Raw genomic sequence first — 7,647 nt, 5'->3', positions numbered from 1 at the left:
CTACACTCCTTCCCTAATTGTTTTTTCCCTCCAAAGCATTTATCACAATCAGAATTACTATGTGTTAGTTACTCTTTTAAACTATTGTCCTGTTTCCACTAGAATGTGAACTCTTCAAGGGCAGAGGATTTTCTCTGGTTTGCCAGTTCTGTGTTCCTAGTACTTAGGATTGTATCTGGCACATAATGGGCATCCAGTAGCTATGTGCTGAATATATAAATGAATAGTTTCCTCATAAGAAAATTTTGCTGGCACAAAAATCAGGAAAAAAACTGACCAGAACAGATAGTTAGGTCCTAAGAAATTATTGTAAGAAGTGTTAATATGAAGTTCTGTTTCTTATCTATGGGGACAGAATAAATGTATTAATTTCATTATCATGTTTTATTTGCATATGACATATTATGTATATATGTATGTATTCCCTTACATGTAGGAAAATTCTGTTTAAATGTGAAATGCTACACAACAAAACTTTTAAGTAGTCTTGGATACCTGTGGAACATCTAGGAAGAGCAAATGCAAATCTTCCCTTAAAGAACATACAATAAAGGTCATTTCATCATCAGATGAAAATGTGCAAAAATATGCACTCACGTGCACATTTATTAAGCACACAAGAAGCAAAACTACCATAGGCATAATTTATCAAAAACAAACCAAACCAAAAATTAAATCATAATTAGACCACAAGAGGTTCACATTATAAAACTAACTGGATGCGTATCATAAGATAAACACATTTAAAAAGCTAAAGATACAAATAATGAACAAACATATGTGAAAGCAATAATATCCTATCAAAAAAGATGAGAAATATTGGACAGTAAAGCAAAAAGAACTGACAGAAATGTTCTCCATGAGAGTAGTGTTTGCATGACTGTATATACATATCAAAATCTAGTGAACTGTACACTTTAAATTAGTAAAGTTTATTTTATGTAAATTATACTCAATACAGGTGATTTGTTTACTTATTTTAATGTTTATTCATTTTTGACAGCTGGGGGGAGAGAGAGAGAGAGAGTGGGGGAGGAGCAGAGAGAGAGGGAGGCCCCAGGCTCTGAGCTGTCTGTCACTGGAGAGTCTGATGTGGGTCTCAAACTCATGACCCGAGCTGAAGTAGAACACTCAACCAACCGAGCCACCAGGTGCCCCATAAAGGTGATTTTAAAGAAAGTTACAGAAAGAAAAAAATATAGTCATTGAAAATAAAGATGCAAAAGACGGTATAAAATGATAGATTAATCACAATATGAAAGTAAATGACTTAGAAGATAGAAGTGAAGAATGGCTCAAAATTCTTCACAGAAATATAAAGAAATGGAAATACAAAAGAAAGTGTAAGAGATGTGGAGAATATATAAGTTCCACCTAGTTCTAACAGGAGATTTCACAGTGGGAAAAATGATACAATGCAGGACCGGGCATGCTCAAGGTAAAAATGGATACAAATTTCTCATAACTGATGAAAGATCTCAGATGTAGTAGGCATAACCTACCACAGTCAGACAAATACATAGATTCCACAGCTAGGCACCCAGCAGTAAAACTTCACACCAGGACAATTTGAAGAATATTAAAAGCTGTCAGAAAAAAATACTATAAAGGAATAACCGTTAGACAACACAGAAACAACAGAACTCAGAGGGTCATGGAGTAAAAATATTTAGTTTTAAGGGAAAAATAACATAGAATCGAATATCTAAGTAAATGATCATACAGGAATGAAGAAATTACTGACATTTTTATTTGAAACCTAAGAGAGCTTACCACTAACAGAACTCACTGAAGAAACTTCTAAGTGTGAGAAAGATTGTTATGCAAGAGGTAAGGATTACTTAGTTTCGTAAAGCAACTAAATTCTATTTCCTATATCATAACATGACTCACATATTCCAAATATCTTTCAGACTTCTATGTGCATCATCTAACAGACCATACCACGCACGAACAGTTTTGTATCAAGACTAACCAAAATATGAGTAGTGGTAAGAAAATCTTCCCATGTACAACTAGACATTTCCGTGACAGGAAAAAAATGCTCATCATTATTTATTATAAGTGTCTCAAGAAAAAAAAAAAACAAGGACAAGAGCACAGAAAGGAAAATATATTTTCTTCTGCATTACTGTAATAAGTATTTCCACTATTAAATAAATCATAGAATATTGGTATCTACTTATCTTTCTCTATATCTAACCTGCAAACTAGTAAAGAGTAAGATGGGAGAACTTGCTATAACATTTTGAAGTAAATCCATTTTTTTATTATAAAGCAACAATTTCTCACTCGAAATAAAAAAAAAAACTAAACATACAAAGTATCCATACTTGATTTGCTCTATTTTCTTCCTGTGCACAACTTTTCAGAATCATGATCTTATTGACTCTAGAATTTTGTGTTGTCAGCCTCTCAACTAACATGATAGCGCCTTTTACTGGCTACATAATACTCCACCATGTGAATAAACAAAACTTGCCTGCCTTTGCTGCTGTGGAGGATCTCTTCAGTTGCTATAAATTACTGGACAGTAGCAATTATCTTTGTGCCTAAAGCTTTCTTGTAGGATATAAAAGGAAACGATACTTCCAAAGACTCCTAACTTAGCGGCGGCATAGCCTCTTCCAACAGTCACTAACTATAATCACCAGAGACCCATTTAACCAGAGTCTAAAATGAAATGTCTCATAAAATGGTTGGATGACAATTCTTACATCTGAAGATCACTATAGAGTTTCTTAAGGTATAGTCCAAGGCTCTAAAACTGAAACTTTATGCAAGAAACATTTTTTTTAAGTCTGCATGATGAATTATTCCTTCAGGATGAGATCTGGTGGTTCAAATAGACATCAGATGGACCCTGAAGGGCAGCTTTTGAATTTTTATAAGAAAAACAATAGGAATATCAGCCTTCAGATGACACAATAACTCCATTTGGAGAAAGCTTTTAAACTACTCTTATTAAGACAATGCATCTCAAATATATTAAATAATGGGTATTTCAAATGGAACAAAATATGAGAAAAGAAGGAAACAGTCAAAAAGGAGCTACATTCTCTAATATCAAAAAGATCTCACCAGGCTGCTTTTGATCATTGTGTTCAGATAATTCTAAAATTGTGTGTACCGAGTTATAAATAATTATTTCATTTCTCCCTTAATTTCCTCTTTTTATGCCTTCTTCTTAATTTCATTATTTATCATTTTGGGGATGATGGGATTGGTTACCTAAGAAGCTGTCTAGTAAGTTGCATTTAACATATTTAGGAACATACTTGAGATTAGTTTCTCTTCTCTTTATTTTCTAAATGCCTTCAGCATTCCTTTTTCTCATGTCACAGGCACATACATATCTAGGAGAGCTAGTATATCAGCAACAGTCTTCAGGGCACAGAATTTGGAATCAGAATTCCTGAATTCACTAGCTCTCTGATGTTAGACAATTTACATAAACTCTTGGGTGCTCCGGGTTCTCCATCTATAAACGCGAAGAGTAACAGTGCCGTTTCCGATGGTTGTTGTGAAATATTAAATGGATTAATATCTGTCTCAAGAACAGGGTCAGATGCATACATAGTATTGGCATTATCTGCAGCTTTTTCAAATATCCAATTGCATCATGGAACTAAATTCTTTTGTTTCTTAATAAATGCCAGGAATTTATAAATAACTTCACTCATGCAACAAAAGTTGAAATAAAATGATGAGGTTTTGCTGTCATTTGAGTTTATTAATATTAGTAATTCTTTTCCTAGCCCTTTCAGTTTATATGACGCTATGCTGGATTTTGTAAATATTTTTAAAACATAAGATGCAGATTATACGCATGGTCCATTTCACTCAACATGTATAATTTTTAGAAATGAATAAATGGGTCAGGCCATTAAGTCATGCCACTGAAAAATATGTTATCAGATGGCAAAATGAGACCACTATCAATACATGGCAAGATTATTTGACTAATATTTGTATCTAAATAATAAAAAAATAATTAAGATCTTTTTTAATGCTTATTTTTGAGAGAGAGAGAGAGAGAATGAGTAAGGGAGGGGCAGAGAGAGAAAGGGGGACAGATGATCCAAAACAGGCTCTGCACTGACAGCAGAGAGCCTGATGCACAGCTCAGAACTCACAAACCATAAGACCACAACCTGAGCCAAAGTCAGATGCTTAACTGACTGACCACCCAGGGACACCTAATTAAGACAGTTTTGAATGAATAGTGTTTAGTCAATTCAATAAACACTTCAGAGTATTGTACATTGGGACAGCCACCACCAGATTAGAAAAATAAGTAAAATATGTCCCTGACTTTTGGGTGCTTATAGACAAAAGGAGGATAAAAATCAATGTACAAATAAATGTTGCATCAAGCATGGTAATATAAGTGCCCTAAGACAAGGTAAAAACAAAGAACTAAAAGCTTCAATCATCTATTCATTTGATTAATATTTATAAAGCATTCACTATTACTTCTTCTTAAGGTGCTTAGAATATAAAAACTAAACCAAAGATGAAAAAAAAAAATCCTTGTCTTAATGAAGTTTGTGCTCTTATGGGCATAAAAAAAATTTACATCCTGGCCAAGTAATTGGAAAGGGATTCCTGAAGAAGGTGACATTTGATGGGAAACTGGAACAAGAGAGCAGCCTCTAAAGGACAGCTCCACATTCTACTGTACTGCATTTTCTCAGTACTGACCACAATGGAGGTGACTATTTGGTCATCATCTATGTCTTTGTCTCAACTGTAAGAGATAACAGGGCATGTATGGTCTTTGTTTTATTCTAACATTCTATTCTCTACATCCAAAATTATGCCAGGCACACAATGAAATAAGTGCTCAATCTTTTTTCGTCAAATAGGTGTACATATGAGGAAATAAAAGGATAAGCAAATGAATTTAAAAAATAGAGAGGAGAAAAAAAGGAAAGGAAGGAAGGGAGGAGGGAAGGGACGAATGGGGAATGAAGGAAAAAAGGGAGAAAATTATTTTAATAAACTATTGTAATGGGAATGAAGGAAGAGATTCATAAAGAAAAACATGAGCAAGGTATAGAGAGGTGTATAGTCGTGCTACAATTGATTGGGTTAAATTAAATTAACAGAAGGGTGAATGCTGGGAGTTAGTTAGATCAGCTTTTCTGTGTAAGGCCTTAAATGCTAGGTGAATGCAGAAGGCAAAGGAAAGTATTTTGAAGAAAAATTACACAATCAATATGAATATTTAATAACTCTATCCTAGAAGAGATGTAGATAGATTGGGATAAGAAAAGATATGAGGCGGAGCCAACTGTAAGAGTATTCCAATAGCTCAGGCTAACATAAAGGTAATAAAAGTTGGATGGTGACAGTAGGGAAAAAAGAACATAGTGACTTTGAAAAAAAGTCATGAAGGAAAATTCTTTTTTCTTTTTTTTTTAATATATGAAATTTATTGTCAAATTGGTTTCCATACAACACCCAGTGCTCATCCCAAAAGATGCCCTCATGAAGGAAAATTCTATAGCACAAAACAAACAAGAAGCAAAAGGGAATGAGAAAGTAAAGTTTTGCTTTATAATTTCAAAGCCGATATCTATTAACAGAAAAAGAAAGAAGAAATAAATCTCCATGGGCAAACAGTGAGTTTTGCTTTGGGACTTGAGACTTTGAGGGGCCCAGTGGTACCTCCAGGCAGAAATAGCTAACAGCAGCTGGAAATATATGGACGATGTCAGCACTACGTGTAGAGATTTGGGAGTCACGGCCCTAGAGGTGCTAACTAAATTCAATTTATGAGAGTGAATGAATACACCAAGGAGAGTTAATATAAAGAGCCATCTTCTGAGGGTGCAATCTGGTTGTATACACAAGAAAGCAGGCGAATCACGAAGGCAAAGAATGGAGGGTACGTGCAAGACGGTGCAAAGGAGTTCAAAGAAGCATGTAGAGCGGAAGAAGGGCAGAGAAAGCACCATATAGTACAGAGATTGGGGAGAAGAGAGGTGAAAAATGGTCAGGCAGTTAGATGGTCGTTGCAATGGGGATGAGTAGTTTAATGGAGGGAAACGGGTGAAAGCCGGATTTATAAGGGGGTGCGTGAGTGTCAGGGAGAGCACATCTCACCAGTAAAAAGCAGCTGGTTACAAGTAAAGATGGGTGTGTTCCATTGCTTTCAGATATAAAGGTGAGAAAAATGAAAGAAGTCTTTATATACTGAAGGCTGGATAATTTCCTTAGTGGAATAAACAATATTCCACTCATTCAATCATCATTGCTACAACAGATGACAGCTGTGAAATTTCTCAATAAAGAAGCATCTGCCATGAGCACTGTTCCTTCTAAGTTCAAATGTTTTATATACTGAAACATGTACTTATCAATCTTTCATAGAAACCCTGTAGATTTCTTTGAAATGTATCTTTCCTCAGAGAGTTGGTTTTCTTTAAGAATTTGAAAGAGAAAGTTTGAAGATTAAATAAAGAATGGAGAGGCTTTCTAGTCCTTGAATTTTCTGTACTTCAATTTTTTGTATTAGCAAAATATCATAACATTTCTTGGGTCTATCTGCCTGAGGATAGGAAGACTTGATAGTTCATTATGGAACAGCAGATAATTAGAGCTGCAAGTGACAAATAATTAAATCTATATTTCTATGGGAGAAAAATGAGATTCAAAAAAGTTTTGAGGGACCGAGATTTACATAGCTGGTGGGACATAGCCAAGACTTCAACCTTTTCATCTTTTCCAGTAAAGCTTTCACACTAGTTGTGCCAATGAGTCTAAGTTAAAATATTCCTCTCTTGTGTTGCACATCGTTGAAGTTCTCCATCAGCGCTTTCACACAGCACAACGGCTTGGGCAGGGCTTTGGGAAAGGAAAGAGGAGTCAGGAGGGACTTGAGGATCTGCTGTGGGCCATTCATACCGCTGGATGTTCAGTCCCAGTCCAGGCTCCTTCAATCCTCATTAAAGGAAGGGGCACGGGGCTTCAGGTTCTACATGAAGGTGTGGTGACACTACAGGTATGAGCCAATAAACTGCCTCTAATTCCTAAACTGCATCTAAACGAGTCGGTGCTTGTTTCCACCCAGATTGCAAAGAGTGCGCATATGGAGAAGGCTGAGGGCCATGCGTTTACTCTGCATTTTTTTCTCCTCTGAAGTCTCTGGTCTGTGAGCTTCTCTCTCACGTAACATAGAAAAGGAGAAGGAATTGGTCCCAGCTGCAAAAAGCTATTCTATTCCCTCAGTTTGGCTGCTTTAGAAAAGAAAAAGAGAGAGGGAGAGAATAATTCCGTGACTCATTTTCTTTTCTAACCTCCTTAACTCCAGCCAAAGAGACATATCATGACACTAAACATTTAAACTACCAGCACAACAGTTATTTTACAGTAATGAACAGGCACATGGCAACAAAAATTGTGAAACCACATTATTTTTTTCTCAAAGTTCTCCCATATAACTTTCCTACATGTATCATAATCATTCTTTTTAATTGCCTCTCTGCTACTCACAAATGCATTTCTCTTGAAAATCAGCATGAAATATAAGCATAGCTACAATTTATTTAGGGCCTACCATGGAAGCTGGCACTATCCCAGTTACCATACAAACATTTTTACTAAAACTTGTAACTATCTTAAGGATTATTAGAAGGCCCA

Source organism: Panthera leo, chromosome B2 (genome assembly GCF_018350215.1).
Source record: "Panthera leo isolate Ple1 chromosome B2, P.leo_Ple1_pat1.1, whole genome shotgun sequence".
NCBI classification, from domain to species: Eukaryota; Metazoa; Chordata; class Mammalia; order Carnivora; family Felidae; genus Panthera; species Panthera leo.
Note: the sequence above shows the minus strand (reverse complement) of the source record.